This window comes from Falco peregrinus, chromosome 1, assembly GCF_023634155.1.
Source record: "Falco peregrinus isolate bFalPer1 chromosome 1, bFalPer1.pri, whole genome shotgun sequence".
Classification (NCBI taxonomy): Eukaryota; Metazoa; Chordata; class Aves; order Falconiformes; family Falconidae; genus Falco; species Falco peregrinus.
Genome location: NC_073721.1, coordinates 68153626 through 68166607, shown reverse-complemented (window position 1 = coordinate 68166607; position 12982 = coordinate 68153626). Strand labels below are relative to the sequence as shown.

The 12982-nt window shown below is 36.2% G+C and overlaps 1 protein-coding gene across 1 annotated transcript in view; it reads right to left on the bottom strand.

Annotated features, from left to right (window-relative positions):
- Nucleotides 1–12982, bottom strand: part of SLC25A21 (solute carrier family 25 member 21) — a 255315-nt gene that overhangs the window by 113494 nt on the left and 128839 nt on the right. The gene's annotated exons all lie outside the window — the stretch shown is intronic.

Below are 12982 nucleotides of genomic sequence, written 5' to 3'. Positions count from 1 at the left end.
CAGCCTTGATGCTAAGATGACAGCTGGTTCCTAAGCTGGCTCCTGAGCTGCAGCCTTACTAGGGGGTCATCCTGTCCTGCTCTGTGCTGATGCACAGCCAGGGGTCTTCCCCCTCCTGCTCCACCACCCATCATGAGCACTTCAATTCACATGCTGGGGACTTTCCATGTCCAAGAATGGAGGGTGTGAAGAGCAAGAGGGGAATGCCAAGAAAAAAAAGAGACCTGGAAAATCCCGAATGCACCTGCCACCACCAGCTTCAAAGATGGTTCTGTTACTTTATTACACCTGACACCTCATGAAAAGTCCAGAAGTTTACCACCCACGTTTTGACCATGCTCCCCAGCATACATTGCCCAGGAGAATTTTCAGATCTTCTCTATATTTGCTTACATTTTCTAGGCTTGTCTAATCCTCTGTCCATTTCGTATACCACCCTCATTCCAAACAGCAAACATATAATAAAAAGATGTATTATGAGGACCATAGTAAAAGTGGATTTTTGAGATCTGTCAATGTGCAGAGATAAATAAACAGCTATACAAATCTTAAAAGAGTTTGAATGCCAAGAAAACACGTATCCATATGTCCATGATACTAGATTATCATGCTTTTGAAGTATCTGTGCCCTGCTTTATTAAAACTCTTAAGCATCCACAGTTCTTTTTTTTAGAGTAATAAATTTAATGCTACAACAGACAAAACAGTTTGTAAAGACTATACTTACTACAAGGTTTGAATGCATCTATTTAATTTATTATTATAGTAAAAAATATTTAGAAACCTTTTGTAATACAGGATGCATCTTTTAGTCATTCACAGCTAAACTTCCATAAATTTTGATTCAGGAAAGCATTCTTATCAAGTTAACAACACTTGCAAATTCCTTCCTTTATGCATACAATACAGTCCCACTAAAATTAAGCACATGCTTATGTCCTGCTAGATACTCTCTTTGTTCAGATTATCACTGTCTTAAGGTCCAGATCCTGTCCTCTTATTTTAATGTCACAGAATACGGCTGGGCTCAGGTGTCACTAAAGCTAACAGTCTCTAATATGTAAGACAATTTACTACATGCTAGGCTACTCAACTACTTTTTCTTTTTAAGCAAAACAAAGCAACAACCTGAACATAAATTGAAAATCTCATTTTGAACTGTTCAACACAAACTATTGAAGTAATGGAATTTGCATTTTGACCCTATTCTTTGGCAGATTGGATGGAGAAAGACTTTTGGTGGACTTTGTGAAAGAACCAAGCTCTGCTGGGTAGCTCGTACACTGCAGCTTCAGAAACAAGTTCTCTTTTTTGTTACTGAACATAAATCTAAGGAAGGCTTAAAGTTTCAAATTTCAATTATTTTAGAACTAATAAGTTTAGTGTTTCAAGTAGAATAGGAAAACTTTGGGGATTTTTAAGTTTATGTAAGAAAGGATTAAATTCTAAAACATTATCTACTTTCAACTGTATCCAAACTTTCTGAGTAATACAGGTACTTAGACAAGTAAGCCTTTTACACTGATGCAAAGCATTAGCAGAGGGAAGATTCTCATCACAGTCAAAGGACAGCCAATAAAAGCAATAGTTTTTAACTCAGCCTATAATAAATACCTATATTTATATATAACCATTTATTTTCTGCTTGATATGCTTTACATATCAAATATATATATTGTTAATATTTACTATATATTTCTCTTAAGGAAGAATAATCTCTATATATATAACAACAAAGGGCTGCAAAAGTTTTTGTACAGAAACACAAGTAATTTTTCGAGCTAGTAACAGAAGGAGGGCATAAACTAATGCTAAAATTCTCAACTAAATGTATTTGAACAGGGGTTTACATGAAAGTTTCTGAGGCTATTAAAATGTTTAAACTGAATTCTTGATATAAACTACTTGCTGAGAGTTCTAATTTAACATGTGCAATTATCCCACTTTTCTATGATTCCACTGTAATGTATAAAGCTTGCAAAACATAAAACTGGCCAGACAACCCCTTACACCTAGCTTCCTGTCACTGTGTTTGAATGACAACATCAGTTAATATTTATGATCATTTTTTGTTGTATTTTCTTTCCACTCCATGTAACATTGTTTGGTTTTTCAGTTCTGGGTAAAAGGAAGACAATATAGGTGGTATTAGCCAAAGACTATTAATATCAATAGTAAGGAGTCATTAAAAATCATGCAATTTAATATTTGTTATATTTTTTCTAGAAAGCAAAAGCTGTCATTGTTATTTCTGAGCAGGTATATTTATTGCTGTAATGATTGCCCAGGAATTACTTTGATTTTACCAAAATAAGGCCAAATCACTTGTCACACAAGGGAACATAGAGTATAAGTCTCCTATCCCGATTCTGTCCCAAAACCTATAACCTACTACAACAGCTGCCAACAGGTGCTTTGCAAGTGGAGCGGCAGTTGAGTGTTTCGGTGCTAGCAGGGGGCATAGCCTATGAGTTTTTCCTTTCCAATCACCCTCCTTTTCCAGCTTCCCTCCTTGGTTTTGATCTCCTATTCCATCTTGTTTTGGCAGATAGAACCTACAGTAGGGGGCCAAGCATGGGGCCAGGGGTTGTTCACTCTCTTCTGTTTTTGCAGCATTAATGTCCATTTTGGGAGGAAAAACGTACAGTGCCAGAATTTGGCTCTATTTTCTTGGTCTTCATAGGATAATTTTTAATTCAGGCATTTTTCCAGCAACTGAATCAGATGAATTCCAAGGTCCTTGGCAAGAGCTCTGTTTTGATAACTTCAGGATTCTATTGGTTATCTGCCTTTCTTAGTCTTTCCTTTGTCTCATCATTTAATTATGCACTAGGTTTTAAATGGTGTACAGTTACTCGACTTCACCAGACAGAACTCTTCAAAAGGTGCTGGGATTATGACACAGCTCTCTGAAGAGCACCAAAGGAGCGCACACTGTGCAAGACATGAACAGCTACAAACACAAACTACGTTTTCCCATCTACTATAGTAGTCATGCAGATCATTACAACATCCTACTTGATAGCCTGCCCAGAAAGTGTGGTGGCCCTCCTAAATTACAAGCACTCTGAGCTGTGCTCAATAAAATAAAATATATTGCTCTTTCTTTAGCCAATGTTCATCAGCTTTGTGACGAATTCAATTAGCACTATGAAAATCTAATTTGCTGAACAGCTCTATCAGGGTGCAATATATTCTAACTTGTCACACTAAAGACTACTGTTTACAAACTTTACTTTCATGATATAAAGTAGTTAACATAGCTACAGATTGTCCAAAACCATATTCTAATCGTCCCATTGGGTCTTCCTGGTGATGTCACATGTGAACTAACCCAGAGTGATTTATGATGGCCTAATTATGTTTAAAGCAACTCAGATCCAACTAGCTGAACAAGAGCCCAAAGGAAATATAGGAAAGAACAATTACTAGGTCAGTCCAACATTTGTTGTCTTCTGGGTGGAAGAACATTCCTTGTGAAAACTGGATACTAACCATAAAACAAGACATAATCAAAATCTCTGTGTTGAAGAAATAACCAGCTGTCATCATTTACATCCTTTGAGCGTTCACAAGTGGAATATCAACAACCGAGAAGGGACTCCAGAATTCTATTAAGTAAAATATCCAGCTCAGTAACTGAGCCCGTGGAGGGAATAAAATGACAGAAAATACTGAACCCCAAACTGACCCTCCTCAGTAGAGCATTCTCCCTTTTCCAACTAATCTCTTTTGTTTTTAAATTGTTTCCCACTACAGATTACATTACATTTCCCTATACAAGATTCACACTTAAAATTTCAAACTGGCAGTCTTCACATACATCTCTTCAATGAAAGCATTTTGGTGACTAGTGGGTATTTTGAGTTCCTTTGCTCTTTGTTCCTCTTTTCCATCACGCACGCAAATCTTGTATCAATAATCATACAACACAGCCTGAGAATAATATGACTCTGTTGAAAATGTGCTCCAATTATCCATGTGGCAAAAAGTGAAATTCTGAGATTTCAGCAGCACAGGATTGTAGCTGTCCTCATCTCCCCAGGTGTTTCCATACTTCCTCTATTCACTGAATAGGGAGAAAAAGAATGAAATCTAGCTAACAGTACTTGCTAAATAGCACAGATAAAAAAAGAATCATTATACCTTTGGTCCTCCTTAGGAGACCAGTTCTTGTCTTCAGCTCTTCTTCAACTCTCAGAGCTATGAACTCAAAAGTGAAGCGTCTGTGATACACGCTGAGACCTGAGTAGCTCACCCTCTACATGTTTACCACATAGTACACCCTGAACACAGATTCCAATACAGACTGAAGAGATGTAGAGCGTGTAGAGCATGATCCATGTGTTAGTTCAGACAACCTCCTACAGCATAGAAGTCATTACGCAGCCTCCTCCCCTTGTGTTACTCATTTTCCTGGAATAACACAATCACTGGAGAAACACAACAGAAAGGAGAGTGGTCATAGAAAATGTGGCAATAAACACATCAGGCATTGTATATTGTATAGCTGGAACAGTTGGTATTTATTTTGGCTTTTGCATAGATATAGTTACAATGTAAGAAATGATCATAAATATTTTACGTGTACTATGCATTTCCTTCTGAGAATATATGACTGAAAGAAAGAATCTTGTGTTGATCTTTGTATCCTAATAAAAACAATGACAAATTTCTCTTAGATTTGCTTGTCTGTTGGCTAAAACACTCTATTTGACAAGATGAAGCATGGAAACTTTTTCTGATTGCAACAGCATTATTGGAAAAATAATCAATGCCTGCAAAAAGTATCTCTGTGTCGATTCTACACAGTCTAACTTCTGTCAGCCTGCTGTCTCCACTCCATCTTCATAGGCACTGAAAACTATTATCTCTTCTGTAAGGGCACAGCTCCCCCAGAAAGTCCACAAAAAGCTGGGTTCACTGCAACATGTGGCAGTTGAGGACCACTCCTGTCCTAGGGAGTCAGTCATGTATCGTGCCTGTCTCAATTGTAAGATGTGTCAAGTAGGCTCCAAGGAAAACTGTATAGCAGTATGCATGGACTGTGCTGGAAAAGAGCTACATATTAGCCTTCGCATAAGAACGTGACACTTATTTTAACTCTTGCCCAGGATTCTATTTAGCAATGTGGTATGGGATTAACTAATGGTACCCTGGAGTTCCTCACAAACATTAATTAACCTGTTAGGTAATGAGCCAAATCAATGCTTTCCTTAGAAAATGTGGAGAAATGGAAAGTTACTCCAAAAAGTACTCCATAATGGCAGTGCTGCATTCATGAGTCATTCTTCCTCAGAGACCTTGTCTACACGGAGAAAATATACTAGAAAACGTGTTAATTAAACAAAATGGTGAATATGATTTTTCCCTTGGTGTGGACAAGGATGTCTGTGTTTAAAAATGTGTTAGCTGATCACAATTAATCCCAGGAGGAGCTTTTGGTTTACCATCGTTACCTAACGCATTGTAGAAGAAGGCTTTTGCATGCCTACAGGAGGAGTGGGTCATGCTCAACATCTTGTTAGGTAACTGTGTTCTAATAGATGCAACCTGGAAGTGTAACATTGCTGATTGGAAACAGGAATAGCAGGGTTGGGACCAGTGATTTTCTGGATTTCAAAAAACCCTGGGACTTCAGCAGTAGATGGAAATTTCTGATGTTTGGCCTGTAGCATTTGTGCTGAAAGTGGTCAGTGTTCTTGGAGTTCTTTCCATGAAAGCAACTCAGCCTGTGTTGAATTCATAATGGCTCCTTGACTGTATAGCAAACTAGCATTTTAATCTTCAAGGTTTCAAGCAAAGGTTACCCAAGTGCTGGGGAATGACATTTTAAATGTGTAGAAGACACGAGCTGAGAAAGAGCGTTTCAGGCAACATGTCATCTCGACTGGCTGTTGCTCAGCTGTAAATCCCCTTCAGTTCCCAAGTCCCAATCCACAGACCTAGCTAGGAATGTGCTCACGCTCAACGCATCAGATAGTTCAGACTGCTCACCCTTGGTGCTGACAAAGCTTACCTAGTATCTGCATCATTTTACTGCTTGCTGCCCAGCTGAAGAAAGCATTACTATTACCAGATTGTAAACGTTCCGTCCTATTGCAAATATAAAAGTAATTATATTCCATTATTTTTGCTGAGCTTGAAAATTGGTAAGTGAACAAGGACAGAAAATGGTATGGATCCTCTTAAATACTCATGCCATGAATACCAGATACTCAAACCTAAGTTGTGATTATACATGGGCACACATACAGAAACCTTTATAGCCTTTGGGAGGGCCAATTTCACCTTATGATAATACATGCACATATAAGTACTGAGAAGTTATTGTGGTGATAAACCAACATTTGCAATGCAGCATTTTTCAAGAAGGAACATATTGTGAAGGTCTTAATAGTTGTCTCAGTGTCTCAGCTAGTTTTTTAAAAAATGGAAAAATAAAGGTTGTTAAATCCTCTAAGATTATTATTATATTTTAGTTGCCTTTTTGACTTATTTTTATTGGAGCTTTAAATTGAAGATAAATTGTCCTATCAAGCTATTGTATTTCCATTTCACAGTAGTTTTACCACAGCATGGGCTTTTTTTTTATTTCCCCAGTCTAACACACAGCCAAGCTGATACATGCGGATTCAATGTGAGTGGAACATGCTAGCCAAAATCACGGGTCCTCAATCCACAATATCTATCTATCTTTTATTTAGCAGAGCTCTGTAATAATTTACCATTATATTTCTTGCCTCTGGGTAAAAAATATCTAGCTTCAAGGTTTAAAGTACATATGCAAACTACTCTAATTTTAGCACAAATTTATTCATTGTTTGCTTTTCACAATGCTTTTGGCACTGTCAGCCAAATCAGTATGTTATGCTCATGCTGCCAGCAATAACAACATCTTTATACTTATTGTTGCTTAGAACACAGCTCACTGAATCTTTGAACATGCTTTAATTAAAGTGTTCAGTGCTCAGTTACATGCTCTGAGTACTGTTTGCTAAGCAAAAACAAGGGCCATCTTACAGTTTAATTTGAATATTTTTATTTCCTGCTTATTTTAAAATGAAAAAGTTAAGTCCTTGGTTCACAGACCTACCAACTTGATTAACCTCATGTCTATGACTTGAATTCAGAAATATCTGCCGTTGGACAAATCTATGACAATTTGAAGGATCAAGTTAGTTTTAAACTATGTATAGTTAAATACATCTATAGTAAGACCAAGAGGAAATGTCAAATCACCCAGTAAAAATCAGTGGCTAGTCCACAGAGGATCTTCTGCTACATCTACATCTCTTTGGAAGAAAGGTTCTTCCAGACTCCAATAGCATACGGCACTTTCATAGGCCAGCAATGCCAACTGCATTATTCACATAGAGCCTTCTTGTGGTAAAATGTTCTTAGTATGGTAAGAATTATGAAAATTCCATTTATGACACAGTAAAAAAGGCAGTCGACACGACCATTTTAAAATTCCAGATTTTTCACACCTTTACTTGATTTTAAAATATGAAAGCTGGTCTAGTGGGGCTGAATACCGTGGAGAGTTTGATTATGCAAACCATACAACATCTAGGTACTGACACAAGAGATAATGGAGCAAAACACAGCATGCAACTTAAAAAAAAGCAAATATTTTCTCTAAGTTCTTAAATATTATTGAGGCAATATGGCATGTATATTCAGAATTTACCATTTAGAATGTTACACAAATGTGCTTCACCTTAATTTCCATTTCAATTCCTATTACAAAATAGTAATAAAACCTTAAGATATCAAACAATTCTCAAAAAATATACTGAGTTTGACTTGCAAATATTTCTGGACAAAGTCACTTTTTACAAAATGACTAGCAATAAAGAGTTGTTTATATAGCTAACTCATTTTTTTTCCCTTTTTTTGGTCTTTCTACATCCTTTACTGATGTTGTATTGACATTAAAGCTTTGACTTATAAAATAAACACTTGAAATTTACAAACTTAAGTATCTGAGTCTCTAGACACAAGTGAAAGACCATATACTGTGTAAATTCTCCATAAATTTTTCAGCAAGTGTTACGTGCTATTATGTCACTCACATATGACATATTCTTTCCATCATGTGTGTCTGAAAAGGAAGTTTTTTAAAACATGATTGAAGGGACCACTGAGGTCAGCACTGGGTTACATGATGTTTGTGTCACTACACCTTTAGATATTTCAATGCATATTGAATCAATATCCCTGCAATGAAAATGTGTAACCTATATTTTCTTTGCCATTATAGTAAAATGCTTCTCAATAAACTTGTTTTCATAAGAAGTTTGCCCATTCATATGTCCCAGAGCTGTTGTAATCTTCATTGCTAATGCTGATCTAAGAGCATGGACATTATTCTATTTCTTGACACATTTAAAGTTCTCTAATGAATAAAGCAAACAGCTTATGGCTGTTTGGACTGTCACTCGATTGCCCCGGAGGGCTTTAATGTCTTTAAAATAGGCCTCCTAGTTTGTATTTAACTACCTTGTCCACAGAGGTCTGAGGGGTAGAGCAGATCAAAGATGTGCTGGAAACATAAAAAGCAGCTGTCCTTCATTTACCTTTAATTAGCTACATCTGACCAGATTCTTTATGGCCTCTTTGTCACACATTCAACAGTCTATAAGCCTTCTGACCTGTCCTTAAGGACTGTACCGTTAGAAAAGTTTCAACAAAATGCAAATTTTAAATATTAAATACAGGATTTTGAAAAAAGTCTTTGGTCTCACTACAGAAATACTACCTGAGGCAATATTATTTTGGATTTATCTGCAAGAGCTAGAAATTGCTCAGTATTTGAAGAGTCAAAATGGAATGGTTCCTGAGCTTAGATTTAGTTATTTATGGTTCTTTGTGTACTACTCAACATTGCAATGAGTAAATTTCACACAACAAGGAGGAATCCTAAAGAAAACTGAAAGGCAAGCAAGCATCTCCTTGGCTAGCACAGAATGCTTCCCTTCCAGGAGCTGTGGCACTCTGTAAAAAAGGTCACATACCTGCCCTCCCCTGTACCCTGTTTTACACAGATCCCACTACTCAGAGACACAGAATGCACACCGATTTCCAGTAGGATTTTGACTAAGGAGAAAATTCTGTCATGGCTGCAGGATCAATAAGAGGTTCTTCCACGTTATGCCCCATAGTCAGGGCTGCACTAAGGCTTCTATTTTCAAACTAAGGCCCTTATGGAATAAAAAAAGCAGCTAGAATTGATGGAATTTAACAGCAGCTAGAGTGTATGCTAAATGACTTAAGTTATTGGTACTTGATCATGCAGGACATTATTAAAGCCATTGAGATGGATGGAGGGCACCTCTTCAAATTCTCTGGATTTTTGGGTTAGGTTCTTTTACAAAGAATTAGCTAACAACAGAAAAAACTATATAAAAGACATATATACAATCTGGAAAGGTTTCAAAAACTGATTCTGCAGTCCAAACTATGCCTTGATCTCTTTCTGTGTACGTAATAGCAACTTGTAACCTCCATGTTCTATTCCAAAATGCCAACATTTTAGTCTTCCCTGAGAAAGTTTTAATCAAGCACACCTCCAAATAAGTTAGCATGCCTTCACAGACAGGCATGGTGATGTACATAAACTGTCAAGTAGCCTGCCTCAATATATGTACAGTAGCTAGCAAGCAGGTGTGGCTAGAAGCCAAGCTTTATTCAAAAGTCTATACTGTGAGCAGTATGCAGACCAGACTATGAACCTTGAGGTATTATGGTTGCACCTTGACTTTACTCTTCACAAAGTTATCTTCTGGTATCATACAGAGTATTTGACCCTAACTGTACACTTGAAAACAAGAATTATTCATCATCTATTTCAATAGGCATGCATCTTTCATCCTTCATTTAAGAGATCTGACTTAACAACAGGAGTCAAATCTGTTTCCATACATAACTAAAGGATAAACACGCATAAACAAAATAAAATTAAGGGGATTTAAAAACCATCATGCTTACTTTTGTCACGTACTTCCTATAGTTAAGCATAATTGTATAGTTATTAACAAGATACGGATTTTTTCCATCTTTTGTACCATCAATATTGACACATATTGAAGTATCTAGATGTATGAGTAATGAAACGACAGTACCAGTTCCAGCTCCGGTGAAGAAAGCAAGTAGAAATGGCTGGAGTAATGCTGAATGTGTAGTATAGGTAATAGCAATTATTTATGCATTGTTCCACGTTACACTGAAAATATGTCATCTTTGACTGGAATACTCCTGGGCCCCAAAAATGTCAAACTAGAACTCTGTGCAGAAAGTATTAGAAAGGTCAAAGAAAAGCTTGCCCAAAGACAAACCTAACAGCAGCAATGGAAATGTTCCTAAAAGTTTACAATTACTAAGCATTTATATTATGTAAAGTGAAACTTTGTTTTTCATCTGAATCAATGAACATAAATCAGTCTTCTCGGTAAAATTATACTAAATAAATAAAAACACATAAAAATTTTATGAAAAATGTACATACAAGACAGAACTACTAGTGTGTGAGACCCTTAGAGCAGCCTGCTTTGGAATAGCTGCTGAACTCAGTAACATTACGAAAAAACAGAGGTGGAAAAAACATACTGTGAAGTCTCTTACTCTGGGGTGAGCCATCCAGTCACGAAGTGAACAGCTATCCTAGGGTGAGCTCACACTCATTTTCCTCTCTAAATTTTAATGGCTTCAATTTCATGCTTGTATAAGCAGAAACATTTCAGAAATATCAAAGAAGAGTAATTCCTGTTTGTGTCTTTTGTTCACTATCTATGAGTTATATTTTATACAAAATATACCCCAAAATAAAGTGTATGTCTGTAAAACACTACCTATGACTACAAACTTATGTTTCAAATCAGTGATGTTACCCCACATGTAGTACATAGAGACACATGAAACTTGGCAAAAATAATAGCTTATTTGCCATCAGGGAAAAGCGCAGTATTGGATGGCCATTACCTGGAGAGTGAGACCTGACCACAAATAAAAGCAAAATTTTCATAACTAGCTTATAATGAGATGTCGGTTTGAACAATTGCTCTACCTTAGCATATCAAAATGTGTCCATTCTAGCTTTGTAAAGCGGCTTTCTAGTCTGTCTGTTTACTGTCTTTGGTAATCTGTATTTGAATGACTTTTCAGAAAAGTAGTGGTTCCCATCAAGACAGAGGGAACAGGTTTTTTTTCAAGCACTCCACTAGCTGCTGCAATGTAAACTGAAGAATACATGATTTTTCCATTGGCTGTGAAACAACGGCATGCCTGATAAGGTTTTATAAAATTTTTATGAAAACCTAAACTATCTTTAGTTCCCTCCTAGTGAAAATATATTCATAATAGAATCCAAAAGTATAGGTAAACTACTGTTGTACAATTGTCATAAGTCCAGTCCAGATGGCTACTGAAAAATTTTCTTACAACGGGCTCTTTTTAATGTTTAAAAATGAATGCTAATTAAAAGCATACTTAATTTAATTTTAAGCATATTTATTTCTCATTTCAATTGCTATAATTTAGATTCAAAACACATTTTATCATTTCTCTTAACCTTTAATATTAAAGATTAAATTTAATGGATTTTTTCCACTTTATTGGGAAAAAATATCAACTATGACTGTAACAAAACCACTTTTACAACAGAAAACCTTCAACTTTTACAGAGCTAAAATTAGCTATTTCACAAATGCAGCTCCTTGCAGTAAATATTTCACTTAATTAACAAAAAAACCCCCAAATGTTAAGGCTGTAGCATTTTCAGTTTTCATCCAGTGCTTGAATATTCCTGAGATTTTTAAATATATTGTTTGCTGGGGTTTTTTTTTGCCTGTACCAGTACTTATAATATTACACAATGACAACAGAATACAGTACTGTTAAAATTAGGTCGATACAGTGACATTTTAAGATTTAGGTTTTCATTAAAAATTTTGCAGGCAGTGCTCATTAATTTCATAGCACTTTACATGGGTAACTAGAAATTGAATAGTTTTGCAGTAACAAAAAAAAAATAAAAAAAAAAAATCAGTCTCATCTTTGTGGCTGTCCAAAATTTCCACGGAAGCTTGTAAACATTTTTTTCTACAATGGACACAGAATCAGATTCCAAATGATGTCTCCAGAAGAATATATGCAATCAAAGAAAAGAAGTATTGCAGTAGGCATAGTTCTTCAAAGAGATCTAAAACTATATGCATCTTTCTTTTCCTTCTCCAATGTCACATCAATATTAACGACACTGTAAGATTACAATACCAATATTAATCCCAATTACAAGCTGAGGCCTAGGACAACCCTTTGTATAAAAAGATATTCAGGACCCAATTCCCTGCTTATTAAAATGGAAGCAGCTTCCTAGTACTTCAGAGAAGTCTGCTAATGTATACCAACCAGTAAGGAACTAGACTCTTGGTGCCAAGGCCACTAAAACACAACAACTGATTATCAAGTATCTGTGGATAGAATAAAAAAAGATAAAATATTTTCTTGAACGTGACCTGTATACACAATGCTGTCAAATATTCTAGGGTCTTCTACTGCATGCATTTTTTGTTGAATTCTATGTTGTGGCAACAGGTGATGACAGCACCACTATTTTGTGTTATTTTAGCAGTCACTGGTCTTCCCAGCATTTTTCACCACTCCCATTTGCTGGCAGTATATCATGGCAAAGTTTCAAGAGAAATCTACTATGAAGTTGTGTGCTAACTGGGAAATGTCAACATGCAAAGCCATGTCTAGAATTAACCTGTCTTTAACATTTTCAGGCACCCACACCCTCGCTTCTTTCCAAAACTTAATTATATCAGCAGCTTGCCAGCATTAAAAAACCAAAACAAAACAGAAAAAAACCCACCAAAGAAGAAGAAGAAGAAGAAGGGGGAAAGGTGTAGCTCTATTTACCACAAAGATAGAGCAATAATCCTCCAACAGAGACACAGAGGCTGGTAACGCTGAACTT